Source organism: Geotrypetes seraphini, chromosome 7 (assembly GCF_902459505.1).
Source record: "Geotrypetes seraphini chromosome 7, aGeoSer1.1, whole genome shotgun sequence".
In the NCBI taxonomy this organism is placed as follows: Eukaryota; Metazoa; Chordata; class Amphibia; order Gymnophiona; family Dermophiidae; genus Geotrypetes; species Geotrypetes seraphini.
Window position 1 is genome coordinate 56,383,596 of NC_047090.1, and position 22,180 is coordinate 56,405,775.

The window sequence follows — 22,180 nt, forward strand, 5'->3', positions numbered from 1 at the left end:
TGTCAGACTATGGAAACGCGGAAGAAAGAGACAGGAAGGGAAGGTAAGGCATGGTAAAGTAGATTTTGAAAAGAAAGTAGAAAAATGAAAAAAAGTTGAATATTAAAAGTTAATGCCAAAGATGGATGCAGGGCAGAAAGTGAAGAAGGAGAGTAAAACAATCCGTTGTATAATTAGAAGGAAGTGCAACCAAAGACTTGGAAAGAATGATTAGGAAAATAAAATCACCAGACAAAAAAGATGGGGAAAATGATTTTATTTTTATTTTAGTGATCAAAATGTCAGTTTTGAGAGTTTATATCTGCTCTATATTTGTCTATTTTCCTATACATAGTAACATACTAAATGATGGCAGATAAAGACCTGAATGGTCCATCCATTCTGCCCAACCATACATGCTCCATAAATTTATTTAGTTTAAATGGTCCTTTTTCTTAGATATTTCTGGGCCAAAAAAACAGAGCCCTGTCCAGTAGTGTGCTTAGGTTCTATCTACTGGAGTCTCCATCAAAGCTCACTCCAGCCCATCTTAACCATCCCAACCATCGAAGCCCTCCCCAGACCGTCCTCAATTGAATGTCCATATATAGGACCGTGCAAGCCTGCCCAGTACTGGCCTTAGTTCCTTCAACGTATACCCATTATTTTCTGATTAGAGATCCTCTGTGTTTATCCCATGCTTGTTTGAACTCTGTCACCATTTTCTTCTCCACCACCTCCCTCGGGAGCGCATTCCACGCATCAACCATTCTCTCCGTAAAGAAGAATTTCCTAACATTACTCTTGATTTTACCACCCCTCAACCTCAAATTATGCCTTCTGGTTTTACCATTTTCCTTTCTCTGGAATAGATTTTGTTCTACGTTAATACCTTTCAAGAATTTGAATGTCTGAATCATATTTCCCCTGTCCCTCCTTTCCTTTAGGGCAGTGTTTCTCAAACTTTATCGAGCTGGGGCACAGTAAAGGTAGTGGCCATGGCTTGAGGCACCCAGAAGTGTGCAGACAGGATCAGATTAATGGATAGGCCCAGTAGGCACGTGCCTAGGGTCCAAAACTGTCAGGGAGGCCCGCTGAAGGAGGGCACACTAACTCAGCTTTCCAATTTTGGGGGGGAGGGCAACAGCAATGGGCCCTACCCCACGGCATCAGCAGCAACGCAGGGGCCCCCCCTGGCATCGTCGCTCCCCCGGGCCCCTCTCCCGACATCGGCGCAACTGGCAGGTTGCTAGCTACCTGATCACTGCTGCCACAATTTCCTCTCTATACAGGAGTATCCAACCCACGGCCTTGCTTGAGGGCGATGCAACGTTTTCCTCTGCCGCCCGGGTGGTAAGCTTCTTGCCAGCTCCCTCCTCAGTCTTGCTGCAGTGTTCGCTCAAAGCCGCGGGCAGCGGCTCCTATGTGCCTCCTGCAGCTGACCCGGAAGCGTTCCCTCTGACATCATGACGTCAGAGAGAAGGCTTCCAGATCATGATGGGGCGTGGCAGGTGGTTTGGGGCAGGGGGCCCAGTGGACTTGTGTGTCTAGGGGCCCTCAACGAATTAATCCTGCCCTGTGTACGGACGTCGCTGTGATGACATCATGTGTATGTGTGACATCATCACATTAACATTTGCGCATGCGCAGAGGCCCTCCAGACGAGCCCTGAGACACTAGTAGGGAGTGCTAGCAAGGAAGAGGGCTGGAGAGAAGGAGAAGCGCTGGCCCCGGCTGATTGCCTACAGCAGTGTTTCTCAGCTACTACAAGCTAAGTACCCCCTAAGTCTAACAAATATCAACTGAGTATCCCAACCACAGACCTCCCAAGCTCCGCCCTAGGCCCACCCAAGCTCTGCCCCAGATCTCACCCCTTACTAATTGTAATGCAAATTTTTCATTTAATTTTTCATATACCCACAATATACACAGCAGATGTAAATTCTCAAAACTAACACATTTCAATCACTATATTGAAAATAAAATCATTGCCATACCTTTGTTGTCTAGTGACTTTATTTTTCTGTGCTTTTAACTATGTTGCCAGTGCCTTCTTATCCATTGACTGTTTTTCTCTCCTTCTTCATTTTCTGCCTTGCATCCATCTTTGGCATTAATTTAACATTCAATTTTTCCATTGTTCTGCTTTCTTCTCAAAATCTACTTTTCCATGTCTTCCCTTCCCTTCCTATCTCTCCTTCTGTCCCCGTTTCCCTGGTCTGACATATCTCTCCTTCCCCCCCAGTAGTCCAACATCTCTCTCCTTTCAGAGGGCTAGAAGATGTTTTCTTTCAAACTCGATTGACTCACTCCTTAAATATAACACCACTCATCACCAATGCTTCGTAAAAAGCTTTATTATAACAGTTGCAGTTTGTTTGAATGTTACTTCTATCTACTTTTTTTATATAAATCTTTATTGATTTTCATAGCTTCAACAATGCAATGCAATACAACAAATGCAACTTACAATGATACAATAAAAGCACATTTTAACATGCTCATAATCAACCTTTTTTTCTCCCCACCCATCCTTTTGAGTTTTACTTCTATCTACTTGACTACTTCCCCGAAGAAGTATTTTTGCATCTCAATTTGATTTAATTTTAATTTTTTTTCTACTTTGGCTGTTGCTGCTGTTGGATGGGAGATTTGACAATTGACATGCAGTTTGGTGGAGTTTTTTTGACTGATGATGAACTTATAGCTTTTGCTGCTTGATAAATTTCTTGTGTCGAGTGAGGTCTTTTTCTCCATCATATTTTTCTGTATGTTGTTAATCTCCCTCCTCTGCAGAAGGAGATAAAGTTATATGTGTTTAAGTGGTAGTTCAAATCACCCATTATTATTAGAATTGCTTCACCTCTTGTCTGTTCCTGACCCAGCTACTCCATAAAGCAGTCCTTGATTTTATCTCTCTAGCATGCCCTGATGATAAATTTACCCAGTCAATATTGGGGTAGTTGAAATCACTCATTATTATTTGTTACCCAGATTGTTAGCTTCTCTAATTTTTGATAATATTTCAGCATCTGTCTGTTCATCCTGGTCAGGCAGAGAGTAGTACACTCCTATCACTACCCTTTTTCTCCATACACATGGAATTTCTACCTATAAGGGAACTTTCCTATGGTGGCCTGTAATAAGGGGGCTTGTCATTAATCAGGGGTTTTATCAGGTATTCCCCTAGTTTCACACATGTTTTTTTGTTGCTACTTATTCAGGATCCTTAAAGAAGATTAGCTATGCTTTATGGTTCTTTTATGTTAATGATTACCAAATTGCCTGAACCTGAAGACAGTAGAATTTTTAAAATGTAAGAAGTATTGTAGTTGATTTAAAGCAGCTCCATTTTTTAAAAAATAACACAATTTATGTTAATATGCCCAATAGTTTCTCAAATCTGTCCCAGCACTGAACTATTAAAATCAATTGGTTTTCATAATTGACACAATTTGATGGTAATTTCAGATCTTAGAAACTATTTTGAGATGACATTCATAAATGTAAATTGTCAAACAATAAGGCGAATTAACATTTGAATGCAGAAAAAGTGGTATACATTTTTTAAAATCTAAATGTATATCTAGAGCAAAGCACTGAATAAATGTGTGGAACTAGTAGAATAAGAGTATTAAAGAACAATCATAGCCTTATGTACAGTCTGTAGTCATAATGGCTTTTCACATTTTAGGTCACCCTATCTTATGTTATGTTCACTGAATGGATCAGATGTACATATTTTGATGTATACTAGTAAGGATAGAAAAGAAAGTATTTCATATTTTTCAGATAATGTCAATATTATTTGGTGTTTGTGCAAAAACTTAGCTGTAGAATATAATGAAAAATGAAATGTATTTTGAGATCAGTTGGTCATTTATAATCTGTTTTGATGAGTTAATAACAGAACTTGGAATGAAGGGGTGTAGTTAATTAATAATTTGTACCATCTGAACATTCCAGAGTTTATGCTTTTCAGTCTTGATACAAAAAATTTCACATCTCTAAAATTTTAGCAAGATAATGCAACATACAATATTCTATAGATTGAAGATTTCATTTTCAATTGCTGTTCAATGTGCTTGCTGTTAGCTGCCCTTATTATTAAATTGGGAGTTTAGGATAAAAGAGAGCAAGGAGCACCTTGGAAGTGCATTGTGCTAGCAGTGGTTGAGAGGTTAGTGCAGTGATGAGGATTTAGATTTGTTAGGAACTGGGCAACATTCCAGAAAATGGGAAGCCTTTTCCAAAAGGATGAAACCAGGCAGCTGGAATTAACATATGAAAAAAAGAGAGAGCAGTTTTTAAACTAAATTAGGGGGTAAGGAAAGCCAACAGCTGTCCAGGAGCGCATGGTTAGACATAGAGTATCCTTGAAAGATAATGTTGAAACAGGATATTTAGAGACTTCCAATAGAGAGATCTCAGTAATAGTGAAAGAAAACCAGAATTCTTTTAAGGGGAGAGCAGAGTAAAGGATGAAAATTATTCCTGTCAACATCTAAGCTGTTTGTAGATGCAAGGAAAAAACACAATGGCCCAGATTCCATAAGCAGTGCATACTGAGTGCCTGGAAGGAGTGGTGTAGTGGTTAGAGCTACAGCCTTAGCACCCTGAGATTGTGGGTTCAAATCTTGCTCTTCTTCTAGAATGGTATTTTTAAATAACATCCATTACTGAGGTATATTTCTGACCTTTGTTGTTGCTCCTCTAAGTTTCTTTTTTTACCATTCTCCTCATGATATCATAGTCTCCTTTATTAAAGTTAAGTGCTGATGTATTTAGCCCGTCCTCCCAAAGGAGCCCAGAATGGGTTACAAAGTACATCCACAATATAATCGAGACAGGACAGAGATGACATAATTTACAATATAGATATGACAATAAAACATATACACTAAGTAACATCTGATGAGATTAGGTGGCATAGGTGCATTGACTCTGAATGGCATTCCTGGGTGCATGTCCTTAAGGTGCAGGGTTTGTAAAGAGGAAGGTTTTCACGGCCTTCCTGAAGCTCCAAAATCTATCTAGTGTCCTAATAGATGGGGGGATGGTGTGCCATAGTCTGGGTATGAAATGTGAGTAGGAGCATTTGCGGGCTGTTTCAGTTATGAGGGAGCACCGGGAGGTATGGTTAGTCGTTTTTCTCCTTGGGACCTCAGTGGTTGCTTTGGGAAGTAGATTTGTAGTTTAGTTTTCATGTATTGTGGAATAGTTTAATGGAAGGTTTTGAAAGCGAGGACCAGTGCCTTGAAGGTGCAGCACTTTTGAATGAGCAGTACATGGAAACTAATGCAGGGGTAAAGTGGTTGCAGATGGCAAGGTTTTTCAGGAGGCGGATTGCAGCATTTTGCACCCTTGGAGATGGGAGAGAGTTTTGGTAAGCAGGCCCACTAGTAGTGTGTTGCAATAGTCTATGCAGGATAGTAAGAAAAGCATACAGTAGTTGGGCAAATTCGGGTTCTGAGAAGTATGCACGTATGATTTTTAGCTGGCGGAGGTAGTAGAAGGAGGATGATACTAGTTTGGATACGTGATTTGTCATTGATAAGTTTGAGGTGAGAGTTACTCCTAGGCTGCGGACGTAATCCTTGGGTGCAAGGGTATTTGTGCCCCAGGAAAAGGACGGATGGGGATATACGCAATGATCTTTGTGGATCCAGAGAAGTTCTGTCTTGGATTCATTTAACTGTAACTTGTTCCCAGTCATCCAAGTCTTTATTTCAGTTAAACAAGACTGGAGGTTATAGATTTGTGTGTCTCAGTGTCGGCCTAGGGAGAGGTAGAGTTGTAGATCATCTGCGAAAGAGTGGATTCTGATTTGGTGTTTTTCCACTATGTCCAATACTTGTTTGACATAGAGGTTGAAGAAGAGAGGTGACAGTAAGGCTCCCTGAGGCACTCCATAGTGGAGTGGTTTGGGTTCAGATAAGCATTTTCCTAGTAGAACTCTCTGTGCTCTGTTGTTCAGGAATGAAGAGCACCACTGAAGTGTGTTGTCACGGATTACATAGAAACATAATAGCAGATAAAGGCCAAATGGCCCATCTAGTCTGCCCATCCACAGTAACCATTAGCTCTTTCTCTCTCTAAGACAGTGGTCTCAAACTCACGGCCAAGGGGCCACATGCGGCCCGCCAGGTACTATTTTGAGGCCCTCGATATGTTTATCATAATCACAAAAGTAAAATAAAACATTTTCTTGATCATATGTCTCTTTAGTTATAAATTATAATATTATTATTAAGACTTAGCCAAAAGGAAAGTTTTATTTATTCATTTATTTATTTATTTAGCCCGTCCTCCCAAAGGAGCCCAGAACAGGTTATGAAGGTACATTCACGGTATAGAAGGACAAAATTATTGAAAGACATTTTTGGGGGGTCACGTGATGGCTGGTTCCTGAGCGGACGTCTGCACACTGAGCTCCGCTCTGCTTCCCCCGACTTCCTCCCCTCCCGGCGCACTCCAGACCGGCACAAGCTTTAAAATATGCGGCGCAGCCGTTGCTAGGCACAGGGAACCGGCGGAGGGCTGAACACGCGGCTTGCACGCCCCAGCGGCGAAGTGAGCCGCCAGCGATTTCGCGGCCGAAATAGTCCTTGGGGAGCCCGGCGCACAAAATGGCGGGGGACCATGTGCTGGCTGGTGAGCTTGAAAACTGAGATCCGCTCTGCCTCCCTTGACTTTCACCAACTTCCTCTTTTCCCGGTGTGCTTCTGATCGGCCCTTGATAGACCCTTGATAGACCCTTAACGGCGCAGTTGTTGCTAGGCGCCGGGACCGACCGAGGGCTGAGCACCACCACGACTTGCATTCTTCAGCGGCGGAGTATGCCGCCAAAGGTTTCGCGGCCGACGAAGACCTCTGGGAGCCCGGCGAGTAAGATGGCGGAGACCCAAACAGACGCCGTGACGGCCCACTCCCCAGACGAGGTGATGCAGGTCTCCATGAGGCACCTTTCGCAGCTGCTTGATGAAAAACTGGCCAAGCTGCATGCCTCTATGGATGACCTTAAAGATACCCTGGTGGGGCAGGCTGCACAACTGCAACAAGTAGAGGAGCGACTATCGGCTCAAGAAGACAGGGCTGGAATAGCTGATGGCAGGCTTGCTTCTCTGGAGGCCCGGGTTTCCCAGCTGGAGGAGAAAGTGGAAGATCAGGAGAACCGGGCTCGCAGAAAGAATCTTAGATTTATTGAAATACCAGAGACTGTACAAGATTCCGAGCTTAAGCACTTGATTGAACATTGGCTGCCCAAGGAGCTCGGCTTCCCGGACGCTGAGGGACCTGTGGTGGTGGAGCGTGTTCACCGTGTGGGGCACCGGCGTGACTCGGATGGTAATAACAGACCTCGAGCTGTGCTGGCCCGCTTTCACAACTATGCTGTTAAGGCCCGCTTACTTGATCTGTTTAAGAAGGCGCGACATCTGCTATACGAGGGCGCTAAGCTATTGATATTTCAAGATTTCTCTACTAAAGTGGCGGAGCTGAGAAGAACCTTCACGCCTTACTGCTCTCAACTGGTTTCCAGAGGAATTCGATTTGCCTTTCTCTACCCGGCTAAGGTGCGCTTGACCTATGAGAACCGCACCTTTACGGTATCTAAGGCAGAGGAGCTGAAGCGCTTCATTGAGAGTCTCCCTGCTCAGTAATGAGCTTGTTCTTCAGGGGGCATCCCTGCCAGAGGATTAGGAGAATTTTGCTTTGGGGATGAGCCTTCGGGCCTACCATGCCCTCTCATGGACTCATCTAGGACGAGGACTATTCTTGCCTGTTTGGACTACTTTGCTGCCCTTTGGATGGAGCCTATTTGTTTGGACATAGTTGCGCTGCCACCGGATACGTGCTGGGGGGCCTTTGGCGGTTTGCTGGCAAGATACTTGGGGAGGGGATGCTCCTACCCCTTTCAGCCGGCTTTTGAGCAGGATTGGACTTTTGATAACTATTTTCTGACTCCCTCTTTGACCTGACCAGGAGAGCTAGCTGCCTTGTTTTGTTGTGCGGGGCTGGCTGTCTTGGATCTCTTTTACTATTTTGTGACCCTCTGTGTTTGGCCTTTGTGTCCAGGGGCTGGGATGTTTTCCTGTCCTCTGTTCTCCATTGTTTTATTTTATTTTAGTTTGGTCATGGCTGCGACCGGTACTTGTGGCTGGGGCTGCGTGGGGGGGGGGAGGGTTGGGGGAGGGTGTGGGGGGAGTGTGAGCATCTGTGTTTGATTGTGGTGAGTGTTGGTGGCATGGGGGTGGGGTCGCCAGTGTGGATGGGGGAAGAGGCGGTGGGGTTGCTGGAGGGGAGGGGGGTGGTTTATTTTGACTGTAGGGGGGGGTTTGTTTGAAGAAGTTGACAGTTGAGTTGGTGGGTAGTTTGGGGTATGGGTTGCATCCTAGAACTCTGGCTCAGCATGAGTTTTTGTTTGAGTGGACGGAGCGCCAGCTCGGCTGGGAGGCTGGTGCGGCCGTCCCGTATGATCTTTGGTCTTTTTTGTGTATTTTGGTTATATCTGGTTATTATGCCTGGGGTTAAGATTGCTAGCTGTAGATGGGTTGCACTCTCCTGTTAAGCGTAGTAAGGTACTTCAGTACTGTAGGAAACTACAGGTGGATGTCTTGCTTCTCCAAGAGACACATCTCAACGCGTCTGAGCATGCTAAGCTCCGCAGGGATTGGGTGGGTGAGCTTGTCTTTGCTTCCTTTAATAACAGACAGAGGGGTGTAGCTGTGCTTTTCCATAAGAAACATACTTGTACTATGCACAAAATGATTTCGGACTCTGAGGGCCGGTATGTAATTTGGGTAGGGGTGTTTCAGGGAACGAAATATGTTTTTTGCTCTATATATGCCCCTAATGTGTATTCTCATCGTTTTTTCTCTGTTTTAGTTGCTGCCCTTGCTCCCTTTTCCGAGTACCAACTGGTGCTTGGTGGGGATTTCAATATTACTGCTGACCCCCTAATTGACTGTAAGCCTCCCAGGCCTCGTTTACATCACGGGGAACACAAGGGGATCAACTTTGTTACTTCGCAGTTGGGCCTTGTGGACCTTTGGCGCACGCTCCATCCAGACGAATCTGATTTTACTTTTTATTCACTAGTGCATAAAGCACACAGTAGATTGGATTATTTGCTAGTTGCCCCATCCCTTTTGTCCGGAGTCCGGAGAGTGATGATTGAGGACGGAGTACTCTCCGATCATCACATGGTCTGGATGGAGCTTCTTGATCACCAGGCGCCCCAGAAGACCTTGTCGGGCTGGAGAATGAATCCCACTTTGTATGAGGATAAAGATTTCCGCACTTTCCTGGTAAACCAATGGGATTCTTATCTAGCCGATAACTCCTCTTCTGATGTTTCCGAGGTGGTATACTGGGAGGCTAGTAAAGCTGTTCTAAGGGGTAAAATTATAGCTTACACCTCCCATAAGCGAAAGGTACAGGATAAGGCACTGTTGGATCTGTCCCGTCAGTTGGGCCAGGTGCGGGGGGAGCTGCATAGAAAGAGTTCCACAGCCCTCAAGAGTCAATACGTGGAGCTGCGTCGTCAAATTAATGATTTACTGGCGCAGAGAGCCCTACGGGATATTCAGATGTATAAATACCGTTTGCATAGGTGGGGCAACAAGGCGGGGAAATTGTTGGCCTCCTTGGTTAACCACAGGGCCCGCAGGCGACATATTCCCAAAATCTGGGCTCCTGATGGCTCTGAGGCAACTTCGCCCGAGGCTATTCAACAGAGCTTTGTACAGTTCTATCAGGCTCTATATGATCGGGGGAGCTGTGACACTGAGCAGAGAGCAGAGTTTTTTCGTGGCCTTCCCCTTCCTGAGGTATCCTCGGCCCAGAGAGATGCCCTTAACGCTCCAGTGCAGGGCATTGAGATCCAGAGAGCTATACGGGCTTTAAAGCTTGCGAAAGCTCCTGGCCCGGATGGACTGGGCCCCGAATACTACAAATTGCTGGGGGAGAAGATTATTGGTCCCTTTCAGGCTTTATGTCAGGCCATGTGTGAGGGGGGTTTGTCTTCACATCGGCTTACTCATGCTCATATTGTTGTTTTGCCGAAACCTGGAAGGGCGGAAGACCAGCTGGGGTCATATCGGCCTATATCTCTGTTGAATCAAGATATTAAGCTCTTCGCGGCCATTATGGCTGCACGTCTTGGCAAGGTCTTGCCCGGTCTGGTTCACCCGGACCAGGCCGGGTTTGTCCCAGGGCGGTATTCTTCTGCTAATGTTTTGCGAGCCCTATCTGTGCTACAGAACCCGGCACTGCTACGGAGTCACCCGGGTCAGGAGAATGCCCTTATTGTCAGCCTAGATGCGGAAAAGGCATTTGATAAAGTTCTCTGGGATTATCTATTCTGGATTTTACCACAGATGGGTATCATGGGGAGCTTTCTGGCCGGGGTTCATTCACTATATGAGCAGCCGACTGCACAGATCTTGGTAAATGGGGCGCTCACCTCCTCCTTTTCCCTAGCTCGAGGCACACATCAGGGATGTCCGCTCTCTACTATGCTGTTCGTATTGGCCCTTGAACCTCTAGCGATTAAGATCAGGCACACTACAAAACTGCGGGGTATACATTTGGGGACACAAGAATTTAAAATCAATCTATTTGCTGATGATATGCTTATATTTCTGGGGGATGTAATTACGGGAGTGCCTGCACTAATTCAGATTATCCAACAATTTGGCATGTTTTCCGGTCTGAGTATTAATTTTGAGAAGTCGGAAGCTTTGGCGGTCCACTCGCAATGTGCGGCTCATCATGATCCTTCTTTCCCATTAAAATGGTCTGGGGGCACGCTTAAATACCTGGGAGTGTTTTTGCATGCGGACCCTCGGGTGGTATATAGGAAAAATGTGCTAGACAAACTAGATGCGGTTGGAGCGCTTTGTAAGCGGTGGATGGACTTTCCGATTTCTTTTCTCGGTCGCGTTGCTCTTTTTAAGATGGTCCTCTTGCCAAAGTTGCTCTACCCTCTGCAAATGGTGCCTCTATGGGTCACATGTAGAGATATTAGGAAATATAAAGGTATTGTTTCATCTTTCATATGGCGCTCTAGAAGGGCGCGAATTGGTTACCAAAAGCTTATTAGAGAGCGGTCACAGGGAGGGGTAAATCTCCCGGATCTTCATCTCTATAATGTGGCGGCTCTGCTTCGTTGGGTGCACGAAATCTACACGGGTGAGACTAAGTTTGCCCCGCGGGGATTTTGGTCCATGTTGACGGACCCGGTATCAGTGTTCAATATCTTGAGACCCGGGGCTGGCGCTTGTGCTTCCTTGTTACGACCTTTGCGGACCGCTTGGGGTTGGTGGCGTAGAGAATTGGGGGGCTCGTCGGGCCCCTCCCCTTTCTTGGAGTTCGTGGCTAACCCTGCTTTCCCTGCGGGTACACATGTTTTCTTTGTGCGGGCTAGGCGATCCGGGTGCCGATTTGTTGGCCAGCTTGTGGAGCTGGGTTCGGGGCGACTGCCGGATTTTTTTGCATGTCAGGAGCACTGGGCGTGGAATGCAGGGTCCGTACTGTTCTATCTACAACTACGTAGTTATTGCTCTTCGCTTCGGCTGCCGTCCGGGAAGTTGCCTACCTTTTCCCCGTTGGACAGGGCTTTCCTTTCCCTCTCACTTGAATTTAACTCGCTATCGGCTTGGTACAAACTGGGGAGAGACTGGAGGCCTGCTGAGGTTTTTCTGTCCCGAATGGCAGATGGCTGGAGCTCTGAGTTGGGTGAAGAGGTTACGGTTGATGAGTTGTCACAATGCTTTGCGGATGGTGCGGGGGCGACTCCTAACGTTGCTTTACATGAAATTCATCTTAAGATCGTGCATAGGGCGTATGTAACCCGCTGCGTTGGACACACTATGGGCCTGTGGCCTGATGCCTTTTGCACCCGGTGTCCTGCTCTCAAGGGGACGCTGGTGCATCATTTTTTGGAATGCTCTTTGGTGGGACCGTTGTGGGTACGTGCACTTCAAGAGGTGGAGGATGTTTTGGGGCGCTCCCTGGAATGGTCGTACAAGACTCTGCTGCTTGGTGTCACGGATCCCCTGACTGAGGCTGGTATTTCTGCGCCTTTGCAACGCTTTGTGCTGGTGGCCCTAGGGCTCGTTAAGAAGCTGATTCTGCAGCACTGGGTGGGAAGTGTGTGCCCTACGTTCCAACAATGGAGAGCTAGTATGTCCCAGATGGCGGTCTGGGAGAGGCAACGCAAGAAAGATGCCACTAGCTGGCAATCAGTGGCTTATGTGGAGTGCTGGGACTCGTTCTAAGTTGGGTCGGTTCCTCAGGATGCAAGGGGAGGGGGGCGGGTGGATTTGGGGCGGGGGGAGGGAGGGAGGTTTGTTTTCCTGTTGTTCTGTTTCAAACATGAAAATTGTGAACTTTCATGAGTAGGCTCTGTTTGAGTGCTTGATTTCTGGCCTAGCTGTATTGTATACCTGATTATTGTCTCTATGATGTTATTCTTTTTTGGCTTGGTTGCTGATTGTACCTCTCGTGATTGGTTCATTCAATAAAAATATATTAAAAAAAAAAGAAAGACATTTTTGGCAGACATAGCTTAGAAGAATTTGTGGCATTCGTAGAAGATATTACATGGCATAGTATAGATTTAGGACAGCAGTCACTGTTCTAACAGAACAGAACATAATTGTACTAAAGTTTTAATGTTGTAAGCGAGTACATGATTTGTGGTTGGCAGTTTAGGTCCCATGAGTAGCGTTGATCATTATAGAGCTCGCGAGTAGCGTTGGACATTATAAACTATGAAGAGTTTTACCTCATGCAAAATTGTCATTTCTTTAATAAGACATTATCTATTTTTTCTGAGGCCCTCCAAGTACCTACAAATCCAAAATGTGGCCCTGCAAGGGTTTGAGTTTGAGACCACTGCTCTAAGAGATCCCACGTGCCTATCCCAGGCCCTTTTGAATTCAGACACAGTCTCAGTCTCCACCACTTCTTCTGGGAGACTGTTCTATGCAACTACCACTTTTTCTGTAAAAAAGTATTTCCTTAGATTACTACAGAGCCTATCACTTCTTGACTTTATCCTGTGCCCTCTCATTGCAGAATTTCCTTTCAAATTAAAGAGATTCGACTCATTCGCATTTACATTACATAGGTATTTAAACATCTCTATCATATCTCCCTGCTCCTGCCTTTCCTCCAAAGTATACAGATTGAGATCTTTAAGTCTGTCCCCATACACCTTATGATGAAGACCACATATCATTTTAGTAGCCTTCCTCTGGACTGACTCCATCCTTTTTATATCCTTTTGAAGGTGTGGCCTCCAGAATTGTATACAATTTTCTAAATGAGGTCTCACCAAAGTCTTATTCAGGGGCATCAATACCTCCTTTTCCTACTAGCTATACCTCTCCCTATGGAACTTAGCATCCTTCTAGCTTTTGCCATCATCTTTTCAACCTGTTTGGCCACCTGGACAAGAGGAGAGAGTGGTTGATGGAGTCAAAGGTGGCACTGAGGTCTAATAGTACCAGCAATGCATCATTTCCTTTGTCTAGGATTTTCCAGCAGTCATCTAAGATGTCCAAAAGCACTGTTTCTGTGCTGTGGTGTTTCCTGAAGCCCGATTGGAAGTTGGAGAGGGTGACATTTGTCTCCATGAAGTTGCGTGAGTACTGTCTCTTCCAATATTTTTGAGATGAATGGGACGTGTGAGACAGGTCTGAAGCTGCTTGGATTGTCTGGGTCCATGGCTTTTTCCAGCTCTGTGGAACTACACCGGTCGTAAGGGACTCGTTTATTAGGGGTAGGATGGATTCCAGGAATACCTCGTTTGCATCCAGGAGTGTAGTGGAGAGACATGGGTACAGGATCGAGGTTGCGGGGCATCCAGAGTTGATTATGGTTTTGAGATCGTTGTGGGAGATCGGTTTGAAATTGTTCAGGGTTTCCGTCTTGAGTAGATTGCCGTCTTGGGTGATCTCTGGGATATTTGGGAGTGCTTTGGCCTCTGAGTCCAGATTTGTGCATATCTTTGATATTTTGTTATGGAAGAAGGTGAAGAGGGATTCACTGTCTAGGTTCATTTGCTGGGAATGCATTGGACCTTGGGAAGAGGAGAATAGGTTTTTCGTTACTGAGAATATGGCCTTTGATCTGCTTGAGATCTTGGATAATAGAGTGGTGAAATGTACTTTCTTTGCTTCATGTTTAGCTAATTTGTAGTTTTGCAGAAGGTTTTTCCAGGAGGATTTGTCTTTGTCACTGAGAGTTTTGCGCCAAGTTTTTTCTGCTTTTCTGACTATCCTTTTTTGTATTCTCAGGTCTTCTGTAAACGAGGGTGAAGAGAATGGTCGTGAGTTAGGTTTGGCCACCTTGACTTTTGCTAGGTTTCTCGTAAAGTGTTTTGATGCCTAAATGCAAGGTCAGCGCCTTCTCTTCTAGGGAGTATGATGTAGAATTTGTGCTTAGTTGTAGTTTTGGAGATGCCGTGGGAGAATGTGGTTGGGTTTACTGACTTTGGATCGAACGTAATTGCTTCCCGGGAGTTTGTTCGGTCTGCTGCCTCTTTGATTTTAGTGTGCAGGATGAACATGATTATATGGTGGTGGGTCCATGGGACCATGATGTTTGTCGGCGAGGATGATTTTCGGTCAATTTATGGACCATCTTTGAGAAAGATTAGGTCCAATGTGTTTCCAGAGGAGTAAGTGGGAGAGGTGACTTGTTGAGTGAGTCCCAGATCTGACAGTGTTTTGATGAAATCTCGTGGGGCACCCATGACTTCTGGGTAGTCTGCAAAGTTGAGGTCTCCTAGGACTATGATTTGTTTATGGTTTACGGACAGGTTGCTTTTAATGGTTAGTAGGTCATCGAGAGCAAACATAGGGGAGGAGGATGCTCTGTAGACTAGTATGATCATGATTGTTTTTGTAGTGGCCTATTGAGAAAACAAGGCATTCTAGGACTGGTAGTGCTGTGGAGTGTATTTGGTATGGGTTTAATTTGGACTTGGCGATTACTGCCACACCTCCCCCCTCTCTTGTTGGGGCGGGAGCATGCCAGTGCTTGGTAGCCTTGAGGGCATAACGCACCCAAGGTGGCTCCATTGTTGTCTTTGAGCCATATTTCCATCCCAGTTGTACTTTGTGATGGTGTCTGTGAGGACAGGGTCTTTGTCATTTACGGATCTGGCAACTAAGGCTGCTGCAACGCTGTGTAAAATAGGGGTGTATGTGTTGGTCTTGATCTTTATGAGGTTGTGGGTATTGATTGTCTTAGGCTTTGCGTGGTAGCAGCTTCTTAGGTCTCAATATCGGCCCTAGTCAGTGATGATGGGTATATTGTAAGCCATCACGGGAAGTATGAGTGTAATGGCTAGAAGGGGGCATGGTGTGTTGGCTTGATTGTGAGTGTCACGGTCGAGTCTGGGCATGGTTTTGGGCTGGTCCTCCTTGGGCCACAAGAAGACTGCACAAATGGCCCTTGGGAGAGATTCACTTGCTTGGCAGCCCTTTATAGGGCTGAAGAGGTATCAATGTGAACTCTGAGGAAGAAGCAGAGAGATTGAACAGAGAGATGGATGTCAGAGAGATGGATTGTCAGTGCAGTGCAGTGGCCTCCCTTCCCCTCACTGTACTGAAGAAAGTGACTGCACGCTGGAACAGGTGCCTCTAATGGCTGAAGAGGAAAGCACTGTGAGCTCCGGGGAAGAAGGGGTGGGGCATCCCACCAAAGAAGATCAAGCCGAGAGATGGAGTCTCACTGTGCTGAAGAGAGAACTTGATCCGCTAGAGTCCCGAGCCCTTTAAAGGGCTGAAATGAAGCAAGGCAGGCTCCAAAGAAAATGAAGAGAAGCTGTTCTTGGAGCAGTGAGGGGGACAACTGTCCTCCCTTGCCCTCACTGTGCAGGAAGAAGCTGGTCTCATGCCAAATCAAAGCCCTTTGAAGGGCTGGAAGTAGAAATGGCTGCTTGGCTCTGACCACAGTGGCTCAGTGGCAGGTATTTCACACTGCCTTATGGAAGATCTGGGTTTAATTTTGGTGCTGGGACCTTTCCCAGCTGGCAAGTTAGAACAGAGAATGCAACCGATCACTCAGCATTGACCTCTAGTTGCCAAATTTGGGAGTCATGTCAGCTGGACTCGAGAGAGAGCAGTGGCATCTGGCCAAGGATTGTCCATGCAGCAAGTTAACTGAAATGGGAGAAGAATGTAATTGTAGGGGTTAGGGGCAGAGCCCAGAGAATTGCAAAAGAAAGGACCAGAACAAAATTGCCAGGCCAAAAATAAAATAACATATTTTAAGAACGTGAAAAAGGAAGTAATGACAAGTCATCAAGGAGCCAAGCAGAGGCTTTTTTTTTAAATGTCCGTAAAGTATATTCACTCTCTTTTCTGACTTCTTTATTCCCCTTTTCTGTAGCATTAATGTTCTGTTGTCAAAACATACCAACTTGTATTCTACCTCACTGCACATTATGGCACGTATATCTAGTCTGCTTGGCAGTTTCTTTTTATGTGCCTGTCGCAAACGGTAAGAAAGACTCTGAAGTGCTAGAATGAAAGAGTTGATTCTGATCCAATTACCTCATCTGTAAGCTCCTTTCAGTGGAAGCAGATGTTTCATTGAAGCTTGCAGCTAATGTTCTCAGGAAAAATATCATAAGGTTGATCTGGTTGAACCCATTACTCCTAAACCCATGCTGCTTTTTGTTAATTCACCCCTCCATGTATACACCAATATCCTTTCTTACAACGGCTTCCATTATTGTCCTTAGAATTAATGTAAGCATAGGCACCTGGTATAAGAAGCTTGGCAAGGCCCCCCCCCAGCCCAAAATGTGACGTTCCCCAACTACTGCCTTTCTGGTGTTGCCCCATCTCTCCATCTTAAGTCGCCCAGCTGGCATACAGCAGTTTTTGCTCAAGTTACCATCTCTGCCTGGCCCACAGTGTTAATTCTACAGCAAAGCCAGGCAGGACCGCAGTTCTCTGCACCCTGCATCTGCTTCTTCAGGATGGCCCTGTCTCTTCCCAAAGAGGAAATTATATTGGAGGAAGCAGGATCAGCCTGTAGAATGTAGATTCAGTGTGCAGAAAGCCATGGTCCTGCAAGGCTTAGCTGTATAATTAATACCACAGGCTCGACAGAGATGGTATCTAGAAGGAGAGAGCAAAAACTGTTGCATGCCAGCAGGGCAGCCTGGGGGAGGGGGCTAGAAATAGCAGTGCTGTAAAATGTGGAGCATTGCCAGAGGACAGGAGTAGTGCTCAAGGGGCAGGGAGAGGAACAGAAGCAATACGGGGTGAAGGACAGGAAGAGAGAGGGAAGCGATATTGGTGAAGGGGAGTGTGAATATGGCAGGGTAAATGCTAAGTGAGGTGTAGAGACAAACAAATGGGACAATGTTAAGGAGTAGATAGACAGATGATGGGATGGCATGAGGAGAAAGACAAGGCAATACTAAATGGGAGAATACAGAGAGAGGGATGGGGCAATACCACAAGGGGATAGAAAAAGATGGGACAATCCTAGATGGAGAAGAGAGAGAAAGATAGGAGCAATATTGCATGGGGGTAAGAGACACAGGTCTGTGCTGGCCTGGGGAAGAGAGAGACATTGGCCATGCTGAATGATACAGGAGAAAGAAGGAAGCGAGAGACAGAGGAACTATTGCATTCTAGATATTTGGATACAATGGATAGCGGGTTAGAAACTCTACATGCGGATCTTAACACTTACCAGCAGAGACTGTCCACTGTGGAAGACCGCATGCAGCACCATGAGGAGTTGAATCAACAACTGTGAGCAAAAGTTGCATTGTTAGAAGAAAAATTTGATGACCTTGAAAATAGCTCTCGTCGGTGTAACCAGTGGCTAATTGGAGTACCAGAGTCTATCAAAGAGGTGGATCTTTGGGGATTCCTGGAGACGTGGATCCCAACGGTGATGCAGATATCCTCCTCGGTGGGGCCATTGCGCATAGAAAGGGCACATAGGATGGGAGCTGCTGGGCCCCTCGGGTCCAGACTGTGAAAGGCAGACCATGAATGGTGATACTTAAAATTCTGAACTATGTGCATAAACAAGAGATTCTGCAAACATGGTGGGCAGGTGACATATGAAGATCATCCAGTCTTGTGCTTCCAGGACTATTCCTCCGCAGTGGTCACTAAGTGTAAGGAATATACGCAGGCCTGCTTGTTACTCCATCAGAAGAAGATTCCGTTTGCCTTCCTATATCCTGCACGCCTGAGGGTTCGCCACGAGGGGAAGGTGACTTTTTTCCAACAAGCCCATGAGGCCCATCGGTTCGCCCAGCAGCTTGCGGAAGCAGCTCCATAACATTGTGGAAGCTGATGGGACCTTTCTCTTTGCGGATGGCCTGGTTTGTTGAGCCTGCTCTGCTGCTGCTGTGATTGGTCTAGTGGCTTTCTGAGCTGTAGGCAGGTCCAAGGGATTTCTAACTCCGGTCTGCCTCTACAATACTAAGTTTTGCTCTGGACTAGAAATCCTGGATAACTGTGGCCTCTATAAAGTTTGCATGAAGTATTTGTTTTGTTTCTCTTTGCTTGAGTTTCAGATGGCAACTCTGGGATTTTCGTTTGTTGTTTTTTTTTAATTGTTTTGTGGTAATTTGGGTGGTGAGAGACGGGCTGGTGACAGTTGCGGAAATGCATGGAACTTGAGAATGTGGTGTGTAAGGTGGTTACTTGAGATTCTTTGCTGTGTGGTTGTTTTTTGTTTTTTATATTTTGGTTTCTGTTTCATTAAAGCATTTTAAGGGGTGCAATGTATAAATGCCTGGGTTGCTTCTGTAGAGTTGGACCATTGTGGGGGTTTGTTTCTGGTGTTAGATGGGGAGATATTATTTGCTTCTATGTAACTTCTATTTGGGGGTATGGGAGCCCTCACAGGACCCTTGGACCATATAATTTGTTATAGTAAGCTGGGGAAGGAGGGTTGGTGGGGGGAGATGGGAGTTGGGTGGGGGGAGTGATGGGTTTTTTATGGGTTGTGGGGGTAGTTGGTTGCTGGGTGGGAGAACTCTGTTGCTTGGTACACTGCTGGTGGTGGGATTCTGCAGCTCACTTTTTCTTGGAAGGGAGTATTTTGGTAGATTCTTGGAGAGGGGCTGGAGGCTGGGATGAGGCTTCTTTAACCTGATATTGTCTAGCCTTTGGTTTATAAAGCCTTGGTTTAAGGTTCTGGGATGACATTACGGTGTATCTCCTGGAACGTTTATGGGATTATTTCCCCCCATAAAACAACAAAAGATATTGCAAGTGCTGAACCGCCAAGGGGCCGATATAGCGTTTCTTCAAGAGATGCACCTTTCACAGAAGGAACATGAGAAATTTCAGAAATGGTAGGTGGGTCACATCTTGGGGGCTCCGGCAGTGCAGCATAAGGCAGGAGTTCTGATTTTGATCCATAGGGGACTGCAGATGGAGGTAAGGCAGCAGTGGCTTGATCCCAGGAGCAGATATGTTATTGCTCGCGTGGAGCTAAACGGGCGCCCTTTTGTTTTTATGTAACATCTATGGCCCCAATGTATACAATAAACAATTCTTCTGTATGCTGATAGCCAAAGTGGCTGATCAAGACACACCAATCCTTATAGGAGGAGATTTCAACAGTGTCTATGACCCTAGTGTAGACAAATCTCACCCCAGACCAGGGAAACAGTTGAAATCTGGGAAGGGTCTTTCTATGTTGTGTTCGGTTCTGGACTTACTGGACGTTTGGAGGGTGCTTCACCCTGGGGAATGTGACTATACCTACCTTTCCAGAACGCATGCATTCCAGTCTCGGATTGACTACTGGCTGGTTTGAAGTTCACTTTTTTCTTATGTCACTTGGGCGGACATTGGGAACTTTGGGGTGTTTGACCACACTATGATCTCCATCAGTTTGCAGTATGCGGCCTCCTGGCAGCATCCCTATTCCTGGCACTTCCCGTTGTTCTTGTATAAGGATCCTAAATTTCATGCTCATCTGCAGGCTCGGTGGGCGGAATACAAGGTTCACAATGTTTCTCACCTGGATACTCCATTGTTGTTTTGGGAGGTGGCCAAGGCGGTGCTTAGAGGGGAAATCATTCCTTATACCCTGGTCTCCATAAGGGAGCACCTAACTGGGCCTCCGCGTGTGCGGGTCAACGGACTAGATGGACCTAGATTTGATCCGGTGAAGGCTTTTCTTATGTTCTTATACGGCAGCCGGACAAAGAGCCAGAGATAGGGAACTTATTTGTTTAGAAAAACAGACTTGACCCCTCCAGTTGCAATATGCTAGACATCCTACAGCTCCCCTTCGAGCTCGCCTTATGGCCTCTCAATGAATTACTTCATGAACGAACTCAGAAGTCGCTTGCCTAATGTAAATATCAATTATTTCTTCATGGTAATAAGCAGGGGAAGCTGTTGGCGCAGGTGGTGAAGAGATCTTGGGGTCCCACGAAAATTCTACTTATGTGGTCAGGGTTGGGAGACAGAATACGAGGTGATGGTAAGATTAGTGAATTATTTCATGACTTTTATAAGAAATTGTACACCAAGCAGAGGGACCTATTGATGGGGGAGGTGTATCTTGATTGTCTTTCTCTGCCTTCTCTCTCAGAGGCTTCTTGTGCCAAACTCAATGCCCCAGAGACATAGGTTTTGTTGACAATTCAGAATGGTGAATTGTTCAAGGCACCTAGCATGGATGGTTTTCAGATGGAATTTTACAAATTGTTGAAGGTTGAGGTGGTCCCCCTTTTGGCTACGGTTTTCAATCAGGTCATTCAGACAGGTCAATTGCCGGAGTCACTTAAACTGGCACACATTATAGTGCTTTTGAAACCAAGGAAGGACCCGGAGTCTCCATCATCTTATAGGCTTATCTCACTAATTAATGTAGATTCGAAACTTCTTGCTAAAGTAATGGCCAATCGCTTGGCTCACCTTCTGCCCATCTTAATAGTGGAGCCACAGGTGGAGTTCGTGTGAGACCATACAGCAACTAAAAATGATGTCATAATTGGAATGCAAGAGGCTCCCCTCCCTTTTGATCAGTTTTGACTAGAGGTCTGCACGGGAACAGGGATTGCAGGAATTCTGCGGGTCCCATTGGACTCCCGCAGGGATCCCCCTCAGGTCTATGGGATTCCCGTGGGGATCCCCCCCAGGTCTATGGAACTCCCACGGGGGATGGAACCAGGATTCCCGAGGCCTGGAAAGAGAATTAATGAAAGAAAGACAAAAGCAGAAACTGGGACTAAGATGATGGAAAAACAAAATATCCCACCACCTACCTACAGCAAGGGAAATGTTCATTTAGAGGGGGGCTAAGCTCAAATTGGGAGGCCCAGCCTCCTCTCATGGTTATGTCACCAAATGTGTTTAGTACAAAATGAAGTACTTGCTGAGTTTGTTTTGGGGTTTCCAGTTAAGATTTGACACATTTTTCTTATGCAACCATTGTCCTGAAAATTGCCTCTCTCAATTCTGCTTTAAATTATTTTGACGCTCTGTTGTTTAATTCTTTACTCATTGCTGTATTAAAAACCATTTGTGGATCTTGGAAGGAACTCTCACAAGTTACCTATGCCAGATGGTGGAACCAGATTTGTTTGCTCTACAGATATGAGCTTTATATTTCCAAAAAAATCCAACTCTTTTATTTCTTTTAACAAGAAATGGTCGACCCCACAGTCACATGACCTAATGTCTATTCTAATTCTTTCCGGTGATGTATGCATCTCTTATTTCTGTTCAATGTTATTTGTTTATATTGTATTTTATTGTTGGTTTAAGTAAACTAAGATTTAAAAAAAAAAAATCAAAACTGTCAGAAGTAATTGCTGCTTTTTATGGGGACAGGTAACTTTTATGGGGGAATGGGCAGGGACAGAGGAGATTCCTTGCGGGGTCGGACGGGGACGGAGGGGATTCTTTGCGGGGACGGAGGGGTACTGGTGGGGACGGGTGGGATTTCTGACACCGTGCAACTTTAGTTTTGATGCCGAAAAGGCCTTTGACTGGGTCTCCTGGGACTTTGTTTGATGTACGTACACGATATAGGATAGTGTGGTTTTTTTTCAAGATGCCATATGCACGTTATATACCAGCCCTCAGGTGATCCTTTGGGTGAACAATGTTTGTTCTGCGCCTTTTTTGATAGGGTGGGGTACCCCACAGGGCTGCTCCTTGTCCCCTTTGTTATTTATTTT